The sequence below is a fragment of the Erithacus rubecula genome (genome assembly GCF_903797595.1).
Source record: "Erithacus rubecula genome assembly, contig: scaffold_217_arrow_ctg1, whole genome shotgun sequence".
Classification (NCBI taxonomy): domain Eukaryota; kingdom Metazoa; phylum Chordata; class Aves; order Passeriformes; family Muscicapidae; genus Erithacus; species Erithacus rubecula.
Genome location: NW_027636099.1, coordinates 56,308 through 76,814, shown reverse-complemented (window position 1 = coordinate 76,814; position 20,507 = coordinate 56,308). Strand labels below are relative to the sequence as shown.

At 45.6% G+C, this 20,507-nt stretch overlaps 1 long non-coding RNA gene across 1 annotated transcript in view; it reads left to right on the top strand.

Annotated features, from left to right (window-relative positions):
• Positions 1-8,606, top strand: part of LOC306815769 — a 95,673-nt gene extending 87,067 nt beyond the window's left edge. The window contains exon 3 of the long non-coding RNA XR_013777464.1: positions 8,511-8,606. This is a non-coding gene — a long non-coding RNA (uncharacterized lncRNA). The remainder of the gene's footprint in view (positions 1-8,510) is intronic.
• The last annotated feature ends 11,901 nt before the right edge of the window (positions 8,607-20,507 follow it).

The window sequence follows — 20,507 nt, the reverse complement described above, 5'->3', positions numbered from 1 at the left end:
GTTGGGACGTTCAGCCAGAGGTCACCTTTGGCTCAGAGTCTGCTGTCCTGGCCTTGTCACTTCAGGGACGTGGTTTCATGCTGAGTTTGACAGTGCTGGATGAACAGCTGGACTCAGAGTGCTCAGAGGTCCTTTCCAAGAGAAAGGATTTGATAATTCCAGGATGTCATCTGCTGGATTCAGCTAGGTCCATGTTGGCAGCACTATTTTGGTCCAAAAGTTCCCTCTTGCTCAGCTCTTGTGGCCTAAGGCCTCAGCTCCTTTAGCTCCTGGTGCTCAGCTGCTCATGCGGAACAAGAGGACTCAGAGAGAAGAATACAGTTCATCCAGTTCCTTCTGGGACACTGAGAGGGGAGGGTGTGGAACCAGGAGCATTGTTTGGTGTGGCCTCCTCTCTGCCCTTCCCACCTTTCAGTATTTTGAACCAGCCAAGAGCTTTCTCCAAGGGTGCAATGAAGCAGCTGCTCCTGCTCCCAGCTCTGGCTCTTCCCAGTCTCTGACCTTGACTGGTTTTGTCCCTCTTGCTGTGCCCTCTGTTCCCCCTGTGCTCGGTGGCTGCTGCCCAGGACTGTGGAACTGGCACAGATCAAGAGCTCCAGCCCCAGCTTTCTCTGTCCTTGGAGCTGCTGCTCACAGCAGCCTTTTCCATCTGGAAGTTCCACATGGACAGGGAGTCCCCAAATCTGTTTCCTGCACAACCTCCAGTTGAGGGCTCCCAGGTGCCCCAGCCTGCTGTGACACCACTGCACACAGGATGGGAGAGTGGCAGGGGCTGTGCTGAAAGTCAGGTTCATGTGCTGCTGCTGCTGGTGCTGCTGTGGGAGTCATTTATCCAGCCCTGCCCCAGAGTCAGGGATCAGATCCAGGCACTGCTGCTGCTCCCTTGGGATCTGTGAGATGGGGAACATATATGGTTGTGAAAATTCAGGATTTTAGAAGCCTATAATATGCTTAAGCATGTGGAGGGGAAATAGATCACATAGGAGAAACAGTATCCAACAGACCACACAGGAGCTTAGTTGCCAGGAAAAAAAACATTAAGATAAAATATATTGCGATAACTCAGCAAAGCAAGACCCAGGTGTTATCCAAGCCTGACAAAGCAGAAACCTGAGGCTCCAAAAACCAGCCAGAACCAGACAAGTGGTTTTCAGGGGAACAAGTTAACCTGAGGAAGAGCCAGACCTGCACTTTGCCTGCCCAGAAGCAGAGGTCAAACAGCAATCATCAAGGAAGAAATACGGCCTTCATCCCAAGAACCACCGAACATGACAGCAGGAGGTGTGGCAGCTAATTACAATCCAAAGTGGGAGAAGGCAGAGATGGGTGGGCAGAGAGATGTGGGCTTCTGGGATTAATGTGTATTTATGTCTGGAACCTGTCTTGACCAGGTACACATGGTTTGGAGGAGATATCCGCCCATGTGTCCCAGCTGGCAATAAAACATACACTCTACAATTTTGGTGTCAATTCCTGATTCCCAAAATCACTGTAACACTCCAGATGCTTATGAGCCAAGGGCCAGTGTGACACAGCAGGGCCTCATGGAAACAAGAGGCCATTGTGAGCCTGCAGGGCTGTAACATCCCAGAACACTGAAATGCTGGGGGTGACCAAAGGTTCCTTTACTCAGGTTTGGTGCACAAGAGAAAACCCAGCCAGATATTCTCAAGAGTTCAAAATAACACAAAAACTTTACTGGCAAAGTATAGAAAATCAAGGATCTCTTGAAAAGGATTTAATACATCCAATTCATCACAAAACATTCACCATAGCAGGAATTTCATTAACTTAACCCATTTAACCTTAGAAACCTTTAAACACTTAATTTGTTGAGGTACCCAAAACTTTTCCATATCAAGAGCATTAGAAGAAGAGGGAAGAGAGAGAGACATAAAGACAGAAGCTCTATAGAAAGACACACACATGGCTACCAACTCCTTGGGTTTCAGTGTGGGTGAGACACAGACCCCAGCAGAAGGCAGGGTACAGACCATGGGCTCAGCACCTACTTCATGTTTTGAGCCCCTGGGCCTTCGTGGGCCTCCCCCAGGTGGAACTTGTGATTGCTCAGGCAATCAGAGCCTGAGTCAGCACAAGCCCACTGTGTGACTGTCTGACAGCTCATCCCAAGGTGTCTGGGACATTGATCTCATCCAGCCTCTGACAGTGACCATGGTGACACTGTGAAGCCCCATGGAGCCATGGGTCAGTTGTGACAATGTGGGTCCAAGTTGAGACACTGTGGAAATTGAGGGAACCAAGAAGCCCTGGTGACACTGGTGCCTCATGGAATCAGGGGGACTTTTGTGAAACTCAGGAGTCCCATGGAATCAAGGGTCAGTGATGAAACCATGGGGTCTGTAGAACCAAGGCCTGTAGAACCAAGGAACTATGTGACGCAACTGGGCCACATGGAACCCAGGGTCCATGGTGACACTGCAGAAGCAAGGAAAGCATTGTGACAAAGAGAATATTGTATCAAGGAGAGTATTGTGACACTAGAGGGACTCATGGAAGCAAGGAGAGCATTGGGACACTGTGGGGCCCCATGGAACCAAGGGAACACGAAACAGGTCTGGCTGGCTGGCTGGGCCTCCTGGGTGCCACCTGTCAGGTCTGGCTGACCTTGGCATGTCGAGGGCTGTTGCTCATCAGCCCCTCAAGTACTGGGGCTGTGTGATTTCCTTCCTGTGGAAAAGAACCATCCTTCTCATTGAAGTGGCCATGGCCAAAATTTGGATTCCTTCTCCTAATTTCCTTATATGCAAAGATTGTTGCCAGATTAAATCTGTCAGGACAGGCAGATCTGGGTGGTTTGGCTACCCAGAGGTCACTTCTCATCTGCCTTTGAAACACGGGGACCCATGTGTTTTTCTTTCTTATGGGGAAAAAAACCCACTTTTGACATCCAGGCATCCATGGCCAAATTTGGGATTCCACTTCCACAATTTCTTATATCCAAGGATAACTCCAAGACAAAAGCTACCATGACTGACAAGTCTGACTGGCCTTGGCTTCCTGACAGCTGGCTCTCATCTGCCTTTTGAAACATGGGAGTTCGTTGCTTTCCTTCCTAATGAAAAGAACTCTCCTTCCATGCCAGGCGCTCATGGCCAAAATTGATATTTCACCTCCAAAAATTCCTGCGTCCAAGGATTACCCCAGATGAAAGATGCCAGGAGAGACAGGTCACGCTGGCTTGGCCTATGGTGCTCACCCCTCATCTTCTTCCAAAGTGTTTGGGCTTCACACTTTTTTTTCCTATGAAAAAAACATTCACCTTGACCCAGTGCCCATGGCCAAAATTGCGATTTCACCTCCAAAACTCTGTACATCCATGGATTGCTTCCAAGTGAAAGATGCCACGACAGACAGGTCTGGCTATCCTTGGCCTCTTGGAGGCTGCCAGTCACCTGCTTTTGAAACACTGGGGCTCAGTGCTTTCCTTCAAATGGAAAAGAACGATGGTTCTTGTCAAGGTGTCTTTGGTCAGAACTGGGATTCTGCCTCCCAAATTCTGTATGTCCAAAAAATTTCTCCCAGGCAAAAGTTGCCAGGGCAAAATGGTCTGGCTGGCTTGGCCTCTCAGGAGCCACCTCTCTCTTTTTCTGTCTTTGAAATACTGCAGCTTGGTGCTTTCCTTCCTATGGAAAAGAACCAACCCTCTTATCAATGCAGTAATAGCCAAAATTGGGATTCCACCTCCAAAATTTTGTGTATCCGAGGGTTACTTTCCAACAAAAGTTTCCAGGACAGAATTCAGGCTGCCTTTAGCCTCTGATGGCCGCCTTCCATCTGCATCTGAAACACCAGTGTTCCATTCTTTCTTTCTTATGGGAAAGAACTGTTTCTCCTCCAGGCGTTAATGTCCAAAATTGGTATTCCGCCTCTGAAATTCCATATATCCGGAGATGGTTACCAGAAAAAATTGCCAATACAGTCAAGTCTGGCTGTCTCAGTGCATCTGATGACTGCCCTTCATCTGCCCCTGCAACACTGGGGCTCAGTTTATTCCTATAGAGACCATGGTGACATTGTGGGGACATCAAGGAACCATGGAGACCATTGTGACACTGCAGGGTACCATGGATCCAAGGGGCCATTGTGACATTGTGGGGCCTCAAGGAAACAAGGGGACATTGTGACACTGCAGAAGCAAGGTGACACTGAGGGGCCTCGTGGAACCAACAGGTCATGGAACAGATCTGGCTGGTCTGGTCCTCCCGGGGGCCACCTGGCAAGTTTGACTGATTCTCGCAAGCCAAGGGTTTCTTCTCATCAGCCCTTGAAGTACTGAAGCCCTGTGCTTTCCTTCCAATGGAAAAGAACCATCTGTCCTACCCAGTGCCCATGTCCAAAATTGATACTGAAAAATTCCTAATATGCAAGGGTTCTCCAGACAAAATTGGCCAGGATGGGACAGAGATCTCTGGCTGCTCAGGCCTCTAGTGCTCACCTCTCATCTAAAAGAAGCCCTGAGGAAAGTATTTGAGCAAGTTTGACTACTAGAACATCAACGAGTCTCTCATCCTCTGAAAAATTCAGATGATCCTCTGATCATATGTGCCTTTTTTCCTCATGGTGTATTATGCATGAAGTAATTTTTCAGCTAAATAATATTATTCTTTTCACTCTACCAGTGTTATTTGACATTAAACACTTCCTCTACCAGTGGATGCAAGTCACCTGCATAAGCAAACAAAATAAAGAATCCAGCAGGAATTATTTGACTCTCTTCCCATCTCTCACATCTGCTCTGGAGCTGGAGGTGCAGCCGTGGTGCCCACAGTGTTGCCCGATGCCCCAAACAGAACACAAACTAACAGAGTTAGTTTATGTGGTGCTTTATTCAGGGCCCGGGGAACCTGCGGACTAGCGTCCAAAGTCAGGATCCCACAGTTCCCTTTTTCCATCAGGTTTTTATACCTTTTTACAAAGTGGTCTACGGGCAGAAATACACATTCTTCAAAACAATACAGATACATAAATCTTGCAGGTATCATTCTTAAAAGTTATAAATTCTGCATGCTTGTCTACTCAGAACTATAGGCTACCCTCCTTAATCCCCCTTGCATATTTGCCCATCACCAGAACCCTTTATTTATTATTATACTTTAGCCTTATTTTGAAAGTCTCTAGATGTCCTATATGCTCTACTAAATTCTTTGATTATTGTTTTCACAGTTTTAAATGTTCTATATGCTCTACTAATTCTTTTCACTATTGTTTCACAAGGTAGGTTCTCAGAGCCTGTCCGAAAACTGCAGTTTTCTAAGCCTTAGCATGACTACTACTATATCTACATTAGTCCTTTTTCTCATTATTTCGGTATCAACTCTCCCCTTTTGAGCATTTTTCAGATTTTCTGCAAGGATGCTCAATTCTTCAAGTTGTGGTTTCTATGTAGGATGGTGAGTCTTCTTTTTGAGTTGGCAGGATTACTTCCTTCCGGGTCAGTGCTCTCATAACACGTCGAGTATAAGTTCCTTCTCTGGCAATCATTTCTAAAAGACATTTATACATAATCATGCATACTACAATAATTAATACAATCATTATTACATATTGTACAATTGATGATATTTAACCAGAGACTTGGATTCCTAGGGAGCTAAACAGTGCTCCTACCCAGTTATGTTCAGCTTCCTCCTGGACTTTATGCACTTTTGTTTCAATTTGTTCCAATTGACTTATGTCCTTTTCTACTTTTTCTGTGACATTTGGGATATGTATGCAGCAATGATCAACTTTTTCTTGGAGGTATTCACAGACTCCATGTTCTTTTAATAAAAGCAAATCTAATGCTATTCTATTTTGGATTGTCATTCTTGTTGTTGCCTGCGATTGTAAATTTAGATCCTTAAATCTTTTCTTTGTAACTGCAGCTAGCCTCTCAGTTTGTCCTAATAATTTGTACAGCATCTCCTGGTTTCTATATGTAGAAATTGGTGCAAACAAGGATTCCAGTACCCATCTAAATTTAACTCTTGATGAGTGTTCATGCCATTCATCTTTATCTCCCTGTCCTAGTTCTTCTGCTACTTTATTTGTTTCTCTCTTTGCTCGTGACTGCATCTCTTTCTGCGTTAATTTAGACTGTTTCCAAAAAGGACATAATGTGGAAACCCCTAATGTAATTTGTGTTACAGTCCCGTCTAACGGTAAATGTGTTGTCCATTGTCCATGTCCCATAATCCATACTAAATTTCCTGGACTCCTGATAGTTGTATCCTTACAGCTCAAAGTTTTACCCTTCTGGTCCTGCGGGAAAGCTCTTCCTGGAATTGTATGGTTAAGTTTTTACACTCACAACCCCATTTTATAAGCATTTTGACCGGTGCCAAACTAATTTGATTCTCTGGAGTGTCACAGGTGAGAATTTGGGTGCAGTTCCAATTTTCTTTTGTGGCGCTCAAAGTTTTTGTAGAAGTGCTGGTTTGAGATACTTCTATGTGAGTGGCATTTCTGCTTCCCGTCCATTGGACACACCAATTAACTTGTCCAATGTAACTAAAATGTTCTAATATGCTGGGGCCCCATACCGTTTTCCAACTGTCCCACGAGGATTCCTGCCAGGACGAGTTCTGGCATATCATTTCATAATAGCTTTCATTTTTAGGTATTCTTTTCTTTTGCCAATGTGGTATAAAACATTCCCACTTAGCAGCATCTTCAGGTTTTACTTTTCCCCCTGCCGCTAATTGAATTTCCCAATCCCTAATTTGTCCTAACCTTCTATGGCTAATTAGACAATCCTTATAGGTTAATATTCTTAATGTTTCTCCAACCTTTTCTCATATTACTTCAATTTCGATTTTATTTCGTAATTTTAATTCACAACTTCCATTTTTACCTCTTTTTATTAGTGGTAAATTTCCTACTGGAATCACTCCCTAAGGGATTGGTTCCCCTGCAGCTTGTGGCAGAGGTAAACATGCTGTTATTTTTGATACGTTTTGTATTTGTCCAAAATCTCGAATTAACCCTACTACTAAATTTTGTTGTTCCTGGTTTCTCTGTAATGCCAAGCTTGTATCTCTCAATCTATTCCACATATCTACCCGTGCACTGACTGGTATTACCTGCACCGAGTATCCTCTTCGGGTTTTATTTTCCTTTAAAATACCTACATTTATGTCCCCATAATCAAAGCTTTCTTTAATTCACACAATGCATGAGAATTGTCCTACCTGATCAGCTTGCATATGAGATATTGTCAATGTGGTGTTACCTCTTTGCTGTTCCATATCCAAAAATGTCACGATTCCTTCTGTAAATACTTCGTCTGTGGTGATTTGTCTCCAGGCTACCTTTACTTCTTTTAATCCAGCTCTCTGGTTATCAAAAAACAGTCAGGTTAAATTTATTCCCGCACCTTCTGGCACCGTTACATCTGGCTCCGGAACTGTAATTTTAACAAATGCTTCTCCCACCTGCATTATACAGACTAATGTTAAAAGAACTAAGTCCTTGCCCTGAACACCAGCTTTGTTGCTGACAGAGGCTGTACTTCCCATCTTGACGGGACCTTCTTGATTCGAGTGTAGTGAATCCAGTTGTCGATCCCTTGGACTTTCACTGCCGTGTAGGTAGTCATGATCACTTGGTGAGGACCGCCCCATACTTCTTTCAAGGGTTCTGTATTCCAGTTCTTCACATATACTTGATTTCCTGGCTGTATGTCATGGACAGGATTCTCCAAGGGCAGAGGCCGGTTCCACTGCAATGCTCCTCGCAGCGCTGTAAGGACTTTATTTAAAGACAAAATGTAACTCAGCAATACTTGATCTCCTACTAAGTGAGGGTCCCCTTTGTAAGTTGCAGCATGATATGGCTTGCCATACAAAATTTCGTATGGACTTACTCCTATCTTTTCTCTGGGTTTAATCCTGATTCTTAGCAAGGCTAGAGGTAGTGCCTGAGGCCACTGTATCTTTGCTTCCTGACAAATTTTCTTAATCTGCCCTTTTAACGTCTGATTCATCCGTTCTACCTGGCCGCTAGATTGTGGTCTCCAGGGTGTATGGAGATCCCAAGCTATCCCTAATACTCTGGCTACCTCTTGGACTACTCCAGCTACAAAGTGAGGTCCCCTATCTGAGGACATTCCTAATGGGATCCCAAATCTAGGAATGATTTCTCGTAGTAAGGTTTTAATTACTTGCTTTGCCTGGTTAGTCCTGCATGGGAAAGCTTCCAGCCACCTTGAAAAAGTACACACATACACCAGTAAATAACGGTACCCTTGTGCTTTTGGTAGCTGAGAAATCTATTTGCCAATAGTCTCCTGGTTGCAGCCCCACTTGTAACTTTCCTAGTTGTATTTGCCTTCGTGTCACTGGGTTATTTTTAATACAGACGGGACACGTGGCGTTAATCTGTTTTGCCATTGTTAACATCTGGTTGGAAATCACCTCACGTTTTAAAAATTGTACCAATGCATCTGCCCCCCAATGGCACTTGTTATGTTCGATTTCTAAAATTGTTTTCATTACTTTTGTTGGCAGTACAACCTGACCTTCAGCTGTGACATACCATCCTTTTTCGTTCTTCTGGGCTTGAACAAATTGAGCAAGCTTCTCATCTTCATGTGTATACCATGGTTTCTGCTCAAGAAAAGAAGTTGCAGGGTTAATTCGCACTGGCAATAAAACTAATTGTGTCCATACCTCTCGGGCAACCTGTTTGGCAACTCTGTCAGCCAACTGGTTTCCTTGGAACGCTTTTCCCTCTTCCTTTTGATGTCCTTTTACATGCATCACTGCCACTGCCTGAGGTTTATGCACTGCTTCCAATAGTGCTAATATTTGTTCTTTGTGCTTAATTTCTGATCCTTGAGAATTCAACAGTCCTCTTTCTTTCCATAGTGCTCCATGTACATGTATTACTCCAAAGGCATATTTTGAATCAGTACAAATGTTTACTCTTTTCCCTTGACTCAATTCTAAGGCTCTCACCAGAGCTTGTATCTCGGCTTTCTGGGCTGAAGTTCCCGGGGTTAAAGCTCAAGCTTCTATTATTTGCGTCAAAGTCACTACTGCATATCCCGCATACCTGGTTCCGTTTTCCACAAAGCTGGATCCATCTGTAAACAGTTCCCATTCCGGATTCTCCAAAGGCTCGTCTTTCAGGTCCTTCTGGCTGGCATACACCTGTTCAATGATTTCTACGCAGTCATGTGTCAATTCACCTCCTTCTTCCTGGCTGCTGCTCTTAAGAAATTCTGCTGGGTTGAGATGATTAGTTATTTTTAATTCAATGTCATCTTGTTCTCGGAGAAGTGCCTGGTATTGTAGCATGCGGCTTGACGAGAGCCAATGCCCCCGTTTTTGTTCCAAAACCGCAATGACCATGTGGGGAACAAATACTTTCATCCTTTTTCCCAGAGTCAATTTTCTGGCTTTCCGAATTAGAAGCACTGTTGCTGCCACAGCTCTAAGACAACCTGGCCATCCGGCACTTACAGTGTCTAGCTGCTTTGAGAAGTACCTCACCGGGCGCTTCCATGAGCCCAGTTTTTGGGTAAGCACCCCTATTGCCAGTCTCTGTCTCTCATTTACGTATAGTTGAAAAGGTTTTGTAAGATCTGGCAATCCTAGTGCTGGGGCTTTCTTTAAGGCTTGTTTCAGACTCTGGAATGCCTTTTCTTGCGTTTGTACCCACTGAAACACAGGGCTTTTGGCTGCCTCATACAGGGGTTTTGCTTTTAGTCCAAATTCCGGGATCCACAAGCGGCACCACCCTACCATGCCCAAAAAGGATCTTAACTCTTGTGGATTTCGTGGTGTGGGTATGGTGCAAATTGCTTGTATTCGATTAACTCCTAACTTTCGCACCCCTTGTGAAATTTCGCAGCCTAGGTAAATTACTTGGGCTCTTACCAGCTGAGCCTTTTCTTTCGATACTAGGTATCCAGCTTGTCCCAGCATATTAAGTAATCCAATAGTGAGTCTGAGGCAAACATCCTTTTCTGTGGAGGCTATAAAGATGTCATCAACATATTGTAGGAGAACATATAAGAAAGGTGATTCTTTTACCTGAGTCGTCTTCCATTCTTCTAACTCTCGAGCCAATTGATTTCCAAAAATAGTTGGTGAGTTTTTGAATCCTTGTGGTAGACGCGTCCAGGTGAGCTGCTTCTTGCGTCCCGTGTCTGGGTTCTCCCACTCAAAGGCAAAGTATTTCCTACTTTCAAGTGCCAAGGGGATACAGAAAAATGCATCTTTCAAATCAATCACTGTGAACCACTTAAACCTTTCCGACACAGCTGTCAACAATGTATACGGATTAGCTACTATTGGGTGTATATCTTTAGTGATGTTATTAATTGCTCTTAAATCTTGAACTAATCTATACTTACCATTTGGCTTTCTGACTGGGAATATCGGAGTATTGAATTCTGACTCACATTCCTGTAAAATTCCCAAGCTAAGAAATTTTTCAATCATGGGTGCTATTCCTATTCGTGCTTCCAATTTCAAAGGATATTGTCTTAACCTTACTGGGGAGGCTCCTTCCTTTAGTTCTATTACAACCGGTTGTGCTGCTTTTGATTTTCCAGGTACTCCTGTTTCCCATACCCATGGTACTACAGCTTGTTCTATTTCTTGTGGTATTTCTGCTGCTTCAACTTCTTTTACTACAAACAACTTAGCAATATTCTCCTCAGGAAATTCCAATCTTACTCTACCTTTTTCAAATATTATCTTTGCCTCTAACATTGACAATAGATCCCTCCTGAATAGCGATTCTGGGCTATTTGGCATATATAAAAATGGATGCTCAAATTCTTTCTCCCCAAATTTTATATCTAACGGCCGCAAAAATGTTAATTCCTCAACTTGTCCCGTAGCCCCCACTACTTGGATAGTAGAAACACTCAAAGGTCCTAGCTTAGTGTTAACAGCTGAGTATGATGCCCCCGTATCTACTCTAAATTCTAACGGTTCCCCATCTACTTCCATTATTACCTTTAAATCCTGGTCTAGTCAGCTCTGATTTTGGTAATTCCCCATCATAAGGGCTTGGGCGACACCTTGTGGATTTCCCGGGAAAGCACCTGTATTATTCATCAATCCCTGATTCCCATCCCCGCTGGCTATAATTCCTCCCCCAAAACCCATGCCTTGGTTGAGAGGGCACTCATTTTTCCAATGTCCTCTATTTTTACATAGAGCACATTGATCTATCCCTAGCTGCATTCTCCCTCTTCCCATATTCAATTGACCCATAAGTCCTCCCGCACCCATTGGCATTCCCCCCTTTGCTATTCCTCTTCCCCTTCCTCGTCCACGTCCACGACTCCCCCCTCTCATATTATTTCCAGCCGCTTGCTGTAACACCGCCAACATAGTAGCCTGTTGTTTCCTGGCCGTTTCTTTTTCCCTATTATTATATACCTTCCACGCAACTTCCAATAGTTTATCTAAATTCCAAGTATCTTCTCGCTCCAATTTCTGTAATTTCTTTCTAATATCTTCCTGAGACTGCCCCATAAAGATTAATGCTAGCTGTAATTTTCCCAATTCCCCTTCAACTTCTAAATTAGTGTATCTACGAGCTGTCTCCTTAAGCCGCTTTAAAAAGGTTGACGGAGACTCATTCTTTTCCTGCCTGACCGAATACAACTTAGACCAATTCAAAGTTTTTGGTATTCCATTCCGTATTCCTTCTGTTAACAAATACTGATAAGCTTTAAGTCTCCGAGACCCGCCCGTCGAGTTGGGATCCCACTCTGGATCTTCCCTAGGTACTAAATCATTTACTGTACCATCCAGAAGCCGCAACCTAATCATTTCTCGTGCTTTCTCTGTCATAGCTTTAAACACCATTTCCTTTTCAGTAGAATCCATTATTGTGTCTAACAAAACTTGTAAATCATTCCAATCTGGGTTCTGAGTCTTAATTACCATTTTTACCACCCGCGCAGTTCGTTCAGGATCCTCCCGATACGCACCCGCTGATTGTTTCCAAATTAGTAAATCATTCGGAGAGAAGTGAACTTTCACTATGACCCGTTCCCCCTGTGGCCCGACAGCTTCACGTAGCGGAACCATTAAATGAGCACCTTCTTCCTTTTTCTTCCTTTCCACCTCCCACCGCCCTCTCCGAATTCTTTCACATAAGGGGGTCCGTGGTATATCAGTGGCTTCTATTTTTGCTTCCCGATCTTCCCTTTCTACCTCTGGCATACTTTCTCCACGTTCCTCCATCGGAGGGGCACTAGGGGCTATCAGCAAAGAAACATCCTCCTCTGGTTCCGAAAACCTAACTGAGCATTCCTTCTCTTTCTGCCAACCCTTACATCCGTCACAATTCTGCTTTAATGTTTTCAAAACCATGATCCCACACTCCTTTTGCCACTCCGGTTTATCTTTCAAATAATAAAAGAGGTCTAGATACGGTATTTCATCCCATTTTTCATTACTTTGCAGAAAATGCATCAAAGGTGTAATAATGTCAGGATTCAGTGTACTGTTCCTAGGCCACTGCATACCATCGGGTTCATATAAAGGCCATACATGATTACAGAAATCAATCAATTTCCTTTTACTTAGTTCTTGACCAAAATTCCCCACATTCCAATGTTGTAATAAACAGCCCAAAGGCGAATCGTCCGGGATTTCTATCCCAGAACTTGCCATAGTTCTAAACGTTTTTAAAGACATCATTTCACCTCTCTTTTTCTTTTTTTTTTTTTTTTTTTTTTTTTTTTTACAATATACACCACACACAACACTCACACCCTTTCCACAAACCTTGCCACACTATACACCACACAGAACACTCACACCCTTTTCCACCAATCCACCAATCTTGCCTTTCTCGTCTCCACGAGTGGCAAATGCTGAACCTGCGCAGGCACTGCCGCGTCTGGCGGTCAGCGCCTAGGCTTTTCCACAACCTTAAAGACGTCTGTGACCCCCGTGAGGAATCGCCGTTCCGACTTAATCGGCAGGCCCCCCTTCCCCTTAATAAAAGGAATAAAGCACCTTCGGGCTTACCTCCAGGTCGTCCGTCAGGCACGGGGTCGGGCACGGGTTGATGTTCTCCCCAGAAATCACCTGGTGCCGGCGTGGAGTGGATCAGCCCACGAACCGCCCCAGCCACCTCCGGAGTCCCACCTGGGTCGCCAGAAAACTGTTGCCCGATGCCCCAAACAGAACACAAACTAACAGAGTTAGTTTATGCGGTGCTTTATTCAGGGACTGGGGAACCTGCGGACTAGTGTCCAAAGTCAGGATCCCACAGTTCCCTTTTTCCATCAGGTTTTTATACCTTTTTACAAAGTGGTCTACGGGCAGAAATACACATTCTTCAAAACAATACAGATACATAAATCTTGCAGGTATCATTCCTAAAAGTTATAAATTCTGCATGCTTGTCTACTCAGAACTATAGGCTACCCCCCTTAATCCCCCTTGTATGTTTGCCCATCACCAGAACCCTTTATTTATTATTATTATACTTTAGCCTTATCTTGAAAGTTTCTAGATGTCCTATATGCTCTACTAAATCCTTTGATTATTGTTTTCACAGTTCTAAATGTTCTATATGCTCTACTAATTCTTTTCACTATTGTTTCACAAGGTAGGTTCTCAGGGCCTGTCCGAAAACTGCAGTTTTCTAAGCCTTAGCATGACTACTACTATATCTACATTAGTCCTTTTTCTCATTATTTCGGTATCAATAGGATGTGGTCAGTGGGGGTGGTCAGTGGGAGGTGGACAGTGGTATGTGGGACAAGGGTATGGTCAGTGGTTGTGGTCAGTGGGTGTGGTCATTTCTCAGGATCATATGGTTGCATCAGTGGGGTGGTCACTGTGTTTGGTCAGTGGGGACCACCAGCGGGAGTGGGAAGTGGGGCATGTGAGTATTGGTGGCCTGGAAGTAGGTGTAGTCAGTGAGGGTGGTCAGTGGACGTGGACAGTGTGTGTGGTCATTGAAGGGGTCAGGGGGTATGGTCAGTGGTTGTGGTCAGTGAACATAGTCGATTCGGTAGCTGGGTGGGGGTGTTCAGTTGGGAGATCAGGGGATGTGCTGGTTTGTGCAGTCAGTTGAAGGTATGGTCAGTTTGTCAGTGGAGTGTGGTCAGTGGGTGTGGTCAGTGGGCTACGGTCATTGAGGCGTGGTATGCAGAGGTGGTCTGTCGGTGTGTTTACTGGGTGTGGTCAGTGGTTGTGGTCAGTATGGGAACTCAGTGAGGTCTGATGAGTGGGTGTTGCCATATGGGATAGTCAGTGGCATGGTCAGTGGGAGGGGTCAGTAGGAGGTGGTCAGTTGTTTTGGTCAGTGGCAGTGTGGTCAGTTGGGTGGTCAGTGGGTGTGGTCTGTGGGGTGTAGGCATTGGTGTCTTTGCAGTGGGTGTGGTCAGAGGGTTGTGGTCAGTAGGATGTGGTCAGTTGGTTGTGGTCAGTGAGGGTGGTCACTGGGTACAGTGAGTGTGGTCAGTGTGAGTGGTCAGTGGGTGTGTCCCTTTGGGGTGATGAATGAGAAGGTGCTTGGCCAAGGCAAAAGGAGGCTCCCTGTGTGCCCTGCTCCCCACTCCCTGAGCTCCTGAGAGCTCTGCAGCCCCTGCTGCCATCTCATCTGCCCAGGGCAGCACAACAGCCCTGGCCTTGGGGCTCTCCAGAGTTGTTCCTGCTCCAGGCCCAGGGCCCCTGCCAGAGCTGGGGCAGCCACAAAGCTGTGCCCATTTCTGTTCATTTCTGATCTGATGAGGATGGATCCTCAGCCACTTGGAGGATGCTGATGAATTTTACTTTTCCAGAGGCCTCTTCTTTCTTGAGCTCCTCAGTTCAGGAATTCAGTGACAAAGGTTCATAAACATCTGTTGAAAACACCTGAAAAAAAAAAAGGCCCTGGGAATTATTTCACTTCTCCATTCCTCTGTGGTTAATGAGAAAGATTTCAGAAGTGTATTCCAAGTAAATATACTATATTGAAAACAATACAGAGAGAACAGTTTTGTCCTGTTGTCTTTTCCTGTTTATAGATCGATATCAGCCATGTCTGATTGATATTGACCCCCAGCACCTTCTCATGCAGGCTAATTAATATGAAAATCAAGACCCTTCATGGCTGACATGACAATTGGTCAGATTTTGTCCCCACACCCTCTCCACCATTTCCCTCATCCCACCTTTAGAACTTTTATGGATCAGGGACAGAGTTGCCATCAGGACCAGGAGAGTGATTCTTCCCCTGTGCTCAGCACTGGTTGGGCAGCACCTCGAGTGCTGTGTCCAGTTCTTGTCTACCAATTTAGGAGGGACCTGGAGGGGCTGGAGTGTGTCCAGAGAAGGGTAACAAGGCTGGTGAGGGGTCTGGAACACAAGTCCTGTGAGGAGTGGCTGAGAGAGCTGCGGTTGTTTATCCTGGAGAAGAGGAGGCTCAGGGGAAACCTCATCACTTTGTACAACTCCCTGACCGGAGAGTGCAGCCAGATGGGACTCAGGCTCTTTTCCCAAGGAACAGAAACAAGGACAGGAGGACACAGCTTTTTGCTGCACCAGGGAAGGTTTAGGCTGGACATTAGGAAATATTCTTTACTAAGAGGGTGATTGGGCATTGCATTGGACTGCCCAGAGAGGTGGGTGTGTCACTGTACCTGGAAGTGTTTCAGGATAGACTGGATGTGGCACTGAGTGCCACAGTCTGGGTGACAAGGTGGTGTTGGGTCACAGATTGGACTTGATGCTCTCCAAGGTCTTTTCCAGCCTGGGTGATTCTGTGATGATTGTGACACTGCAGGGCCCTGGGGAAGCAAGGGGCCATTGTGACACTGCAGGGGCTCGTGGAACTGAGACGACCAGAGTGACTGTGTACAACATGGCACCACAGAGCCAAGGGGCCACTGTGACACTGTGGGGCTGCATGGAAGCAAGGAGTGCATTGTGACACCCTGGGTCCTCATGGAACCACAGAGGCCACTGTGACACTGCAGGGCCTTGTGGAAACAAGGGGCCATTGTGCCACTGCAGAACCAAGGAGGGCCTTGTGAGAGACTGGGGACAATGGAATCAAGGGACCATTGTTCCACTGCAAGGACTCTTGGAACTCTGGAAACAATTGTGACACCGTGTTGCCCCATGGAACCAAGGGTCCCTAATGACACTGCAGGATCTTGTGTAGCCAGGGCTCCATTGTGACACTGCAGCACCAAGGAATTCATGGTGGCAATTGGAGGTCTCATGGAACCAAGAGGCCACTGTGACACTGCAGGGCCTTGTGGGACCATGCAGAACATTGAGACAGAGCAGGACCTCATGTAATGATGCGGCCATTGTGACACTGCAGGGCCCCAAGGAACCAAGGGACCAGTGCTGCTCCTCATGGACTCAGGGAATGAAGGAAAAGTGTTTGACACTGTTGCCTTTTTTGGGGGGTAAAAGGCAGGGCAACCTGGTTCAGGGCGAAACCACAGCGAAACGACAAACTGGCCAGGCAAGTCACTCACTGACACCCATGGGGTGGTGGCGAAATGCATTTATTTTTTGTGAATGGTGGCTTAAGTAACCACAGAATACAGTGCAATTAGTCAGCGTCATGGAGGGGAGGGGCCCTGTCTATCCCGTACATTGTGTGATCTTCAGTGCGGCTTTTTGGCTGACTATATTTCCCCCCTCTCCATTAGAGGTTAAGTTCCAATTGTGTTAATTTTGGTTAGTAAAAACTTACAAACGCATTAGTGGCAAAACATAAACCGTGTTAAACGTTAAGGGTGGTTGCAACTGGATTGTACAACTTGCTGAACTGGTAAATGAAATAAGCGACTGAAATGTTTCAAGTCAACTGTTCTTTTTCCAAAAGCATAGTATCGATCTTGCTTAAACGAGCTTTAACAAACAGAACTATCTTATTAAGAAGACAGGGACTGAATATTAACATAAAAATAGCAACTATAACTGGTTCCATCAGGGTGGACACAAAAGCAGTAACCCAAGGGTGTTGGCCTAAAAGGGAACTAAACCAATTTTGTTGCTGCAGCTCCTGACTGCGGCGTCGGAGCCTGTCTTTAAGTTCTGCCATGGATTTTCTGATTGTCCCGGAATGGTTTACATAAGTACAGCACTCTTCGTTCAGAGCAACGCACAGGCCTCCCTGCTGCATTAGCAGAAGATCTAAACCTCGCCTGTTCTGCATTACCATCTCTGACAAGGAGAACAGGGACTCTTCTAATCTTAGAATGTTTTTCTGGATTTTGAGTAGGTCTTCGTCTATAGTCCTTTGCAGCTGCATTAGATTTTGCTTTTGTGACACTAGTGCTGCGACACCTGTCGCTGTACCCGTCACTCCTAGGCTTAGGAGCACTGCAAGGTTTATAGCAGTTATTGGTTCCCATTTCTGCCGATGGAGACTTTCTTTGAAGTGGAAGAATACTTCGTGGTCCGAGTGGTACAGGATTCTGGGAACGACAATGGCTTGCGCATAGAAATCGTTAGTTTCGTCTAAGTGTTTAATGGAGACACAAGGGGTGATGCCTGTGGAGTAACAAGCCCACACATCTGGGACTGCTGGAACGGCCCATAGGTGCTGCTTAGCGAGAGTGATTGAGACGTTACAGAGCTGTCTGTTTCGGCTTACTAGGTTTTGATTGCCTATACAGGTTCCTTGGCCAGACACCTTTTCTAAAGTGACTCCTTTACGAGGAGTGTCCCATTTACATTGTGTAGGGCTGCTCTCCTTGGAGTAAGTAAATTGTGCGGTGAGACCTACGCCTTCGTAAAAAGGTGGTTTGGCATCATAACAGAGCCAACAGGACTTGGTAAGATCTGGGTGTGAGGCGTTTAGGGATACAAATGCAGCATACAGCATTCGGGTAAACAAGTTGTCTGAAGGCGCTTCAGGTGTTACACTAAGAGGTGACAGATTGCCCTTAGGTATAGGGATAGTTGCTGTTAATTTGGGTGTTGCAGAGGTAGTTGTTAGAATTTTCCTTAAAGCTATGGCTCTATCAGGCCTATTGCAGTATATATTGTTGGCATAGAGGTTTTGGTAATTTGCACAACTGTGCCTCGGTCTGGATAGGACGAGCCCATGTATTCGAACACTGACCATGTTCTGCCTAGAGTTCAGCTAGGGTGTTGGGGCTGTAGAACGGCAACCATAAGGTGAGATCAATTGCCGGGTTTAGTACTGTGTTTAAACGTGGTTGGTACGCAGCCTTTTGGCCAGTGAGTGACTTCTAAAACGTCGTCCTTTTTAGGTGGTTTCCACCGGTTACCAGTTACGATGGTTTCACAGCCCCAATACCCGCAGAACCAATAGCCTGGGTAGGTGCAGTAACTTTTTCAAGGGTTAACACTGGGACACCAGTACAATCCTTAGCTAATTGGGTACAAACCGCTTAGTTTTCTGTTAGTGATGTCGACTGCACGTACGGTCCAGCTGGGTGCATTGGTTTCAGAACATCTGATGATTGTACCTGTAAGCAGGTTGCAAAATGTCCAGACGTAGGGCCGGTAGGGGCAGTTGCTTGCTTCCACTTGGATGGCATAAGGCAGGCTTAACAGCAGAAAAATACTGGAGCACAAAAATAGGTCACAGCGGCAAACCTGTTAAAAGAAACTCAGAGGTTTCATTAGTTTTGGGCAGCACGGGTTTTATGGATTTTAGAGGACACCACTTAGTGACGTTATCTTTTTCTACCACCGCGTACCCTCTACCTGTTACAACTAGCTTCCAACCTGTCTCCCATTCCCCTAATTCATTTTTGATGCTCACTGGTGGACCCGCTCTGACGGCTTCTACGGCCCAATGTTTTTCAGAAGGGGCTTGGTTTTGGTCTCCTCTGGGAAACTGATTTAACGCGAGTATGGCAGTTGTTAATAGGCGTGGTTGGTCCGGTGGGGGAATGGCATTAGTGAACCCTTCTGCCTTAGCCAGAGTTTCTAGCTTAGCCTTTAGGGTTTGATTGGCCCTTTCCACTATAGCCTGTCCTGTGCTGTTGTATGGGATGCCCTGCTTCAAGGTGATGCCCCATTTGGTTGTGAATTCCTGAACTGACTTAGAGATAAAGTTTGTCCCATTGTCTGATTTTATTTGTTTCGGGATACCAAGTCAAGCCATGGCTGTTAACCAATGTTGAATGGTGGCTTTGGAGTTAGCTTTGGCATGTTGAGTCGCTATAATGATGCTGCTGTACGTGTTGACTGTTACAGCAAGCCACACTCTGGGCTTCAGCAGCTGGCATAGAGTGAAGTCTGTTTGCCAGATCTCTGAGGCCTTTAGGCCTCTGGGATTGATGCCGCAGGACCATAGGGGTGACTTTTGACAGTGTGGACAAGTGGCTACTATGTGCTTGGCATCTGATATTGAAATGCTGCACCGCTTGGCTAGTGCCTTCGCTCCTATGTCAAGTGATTCATGTAATTGGTGTGCTTCTTGCAAAGTCCATAGGCCTTTTGCTGCTGTGTCAGCTTTGTCTTTGCCCATTTGATAGAACCCTTTAACTGGGTTATGACTGTTGACATGCACGACTGACACAGTACCTTGACGAGAGTAAAGTGCCTCTTCAATCATTATGGCAGCGGGTGAGGTGGAAACGCCTGGATTGGACATTGCTTGGCACAGCTTTGCGACAAGCATGGAATCAGTGACAATGTTGAGATGTTCAGTCTGAAGCAGATTGTATGCCAGCACTACTGCTGAGGCTTCTAGTAGCTGCACTGACAGAGATTCGTCTCTTTTCTTAACACACTGCCATTGGTCTCGTTCTTGCCACACAACTGCTGCAGTGGAAGTTGTTGAGGACGCATTGGTAAATACAGTTGGGCCTGGTAGGGGTCGATTCCTGACCTTCTGTGGGAGGTTGATGTCCACTATGGCCAGTCCATGGGGGCTTTGCAGCGTAGCACAGCTCTCCTGCGGAACTGAACAGAGCTAGGGCAAGGCACTGCGAGATTGTCACAGATGATGCCGGGATCTGCTTCTGAAAGGGTAAGTATATTTTTGCAGGTTATAAACCTAGGTGATTCAAAGCAAGTTTTCTGCCTTTCATGATTAGGTTCCCGAGGCATTCCTCTCCTGGGGTAAAGGCTCGCGACAGTCTCCCTAGGGCTACCCATTGTACTGGTTTGGCTAGGTCAGGAGGTCCTTGTGCTAACACTCCGACTCCCCCTTCTTTTGTGAAGTGCACATACAAATCTAGTGACAGGCTTGGGTTCCACCTGGAAAGGATTGCAGTGGACAACTGTTGTTCGATGTAGTGGAGAGAGTGAGCAGCTTCTTCTGAGATGGTTTTTTGCTCCCATGGATGCTTGCCTTTGAGGAGGTCATACAGCGGGGACATGACCTCTGGTGGAATAAGGACAATATTGCATAATCACTGTAGTGACCCTACTACTTGCTGTGCGTCATGTAGCGTTTTGATGTCGTGACGGATCTTGATTGTGGGAGGTGATACGTAGGAGCCATTAATTTTCACACCTAAAAATGTGACTGAAGGACCTTTCTTTATTTTAGCTTTGGCTATTTCGAAGCCATTGGCTTTCAGGACCTCA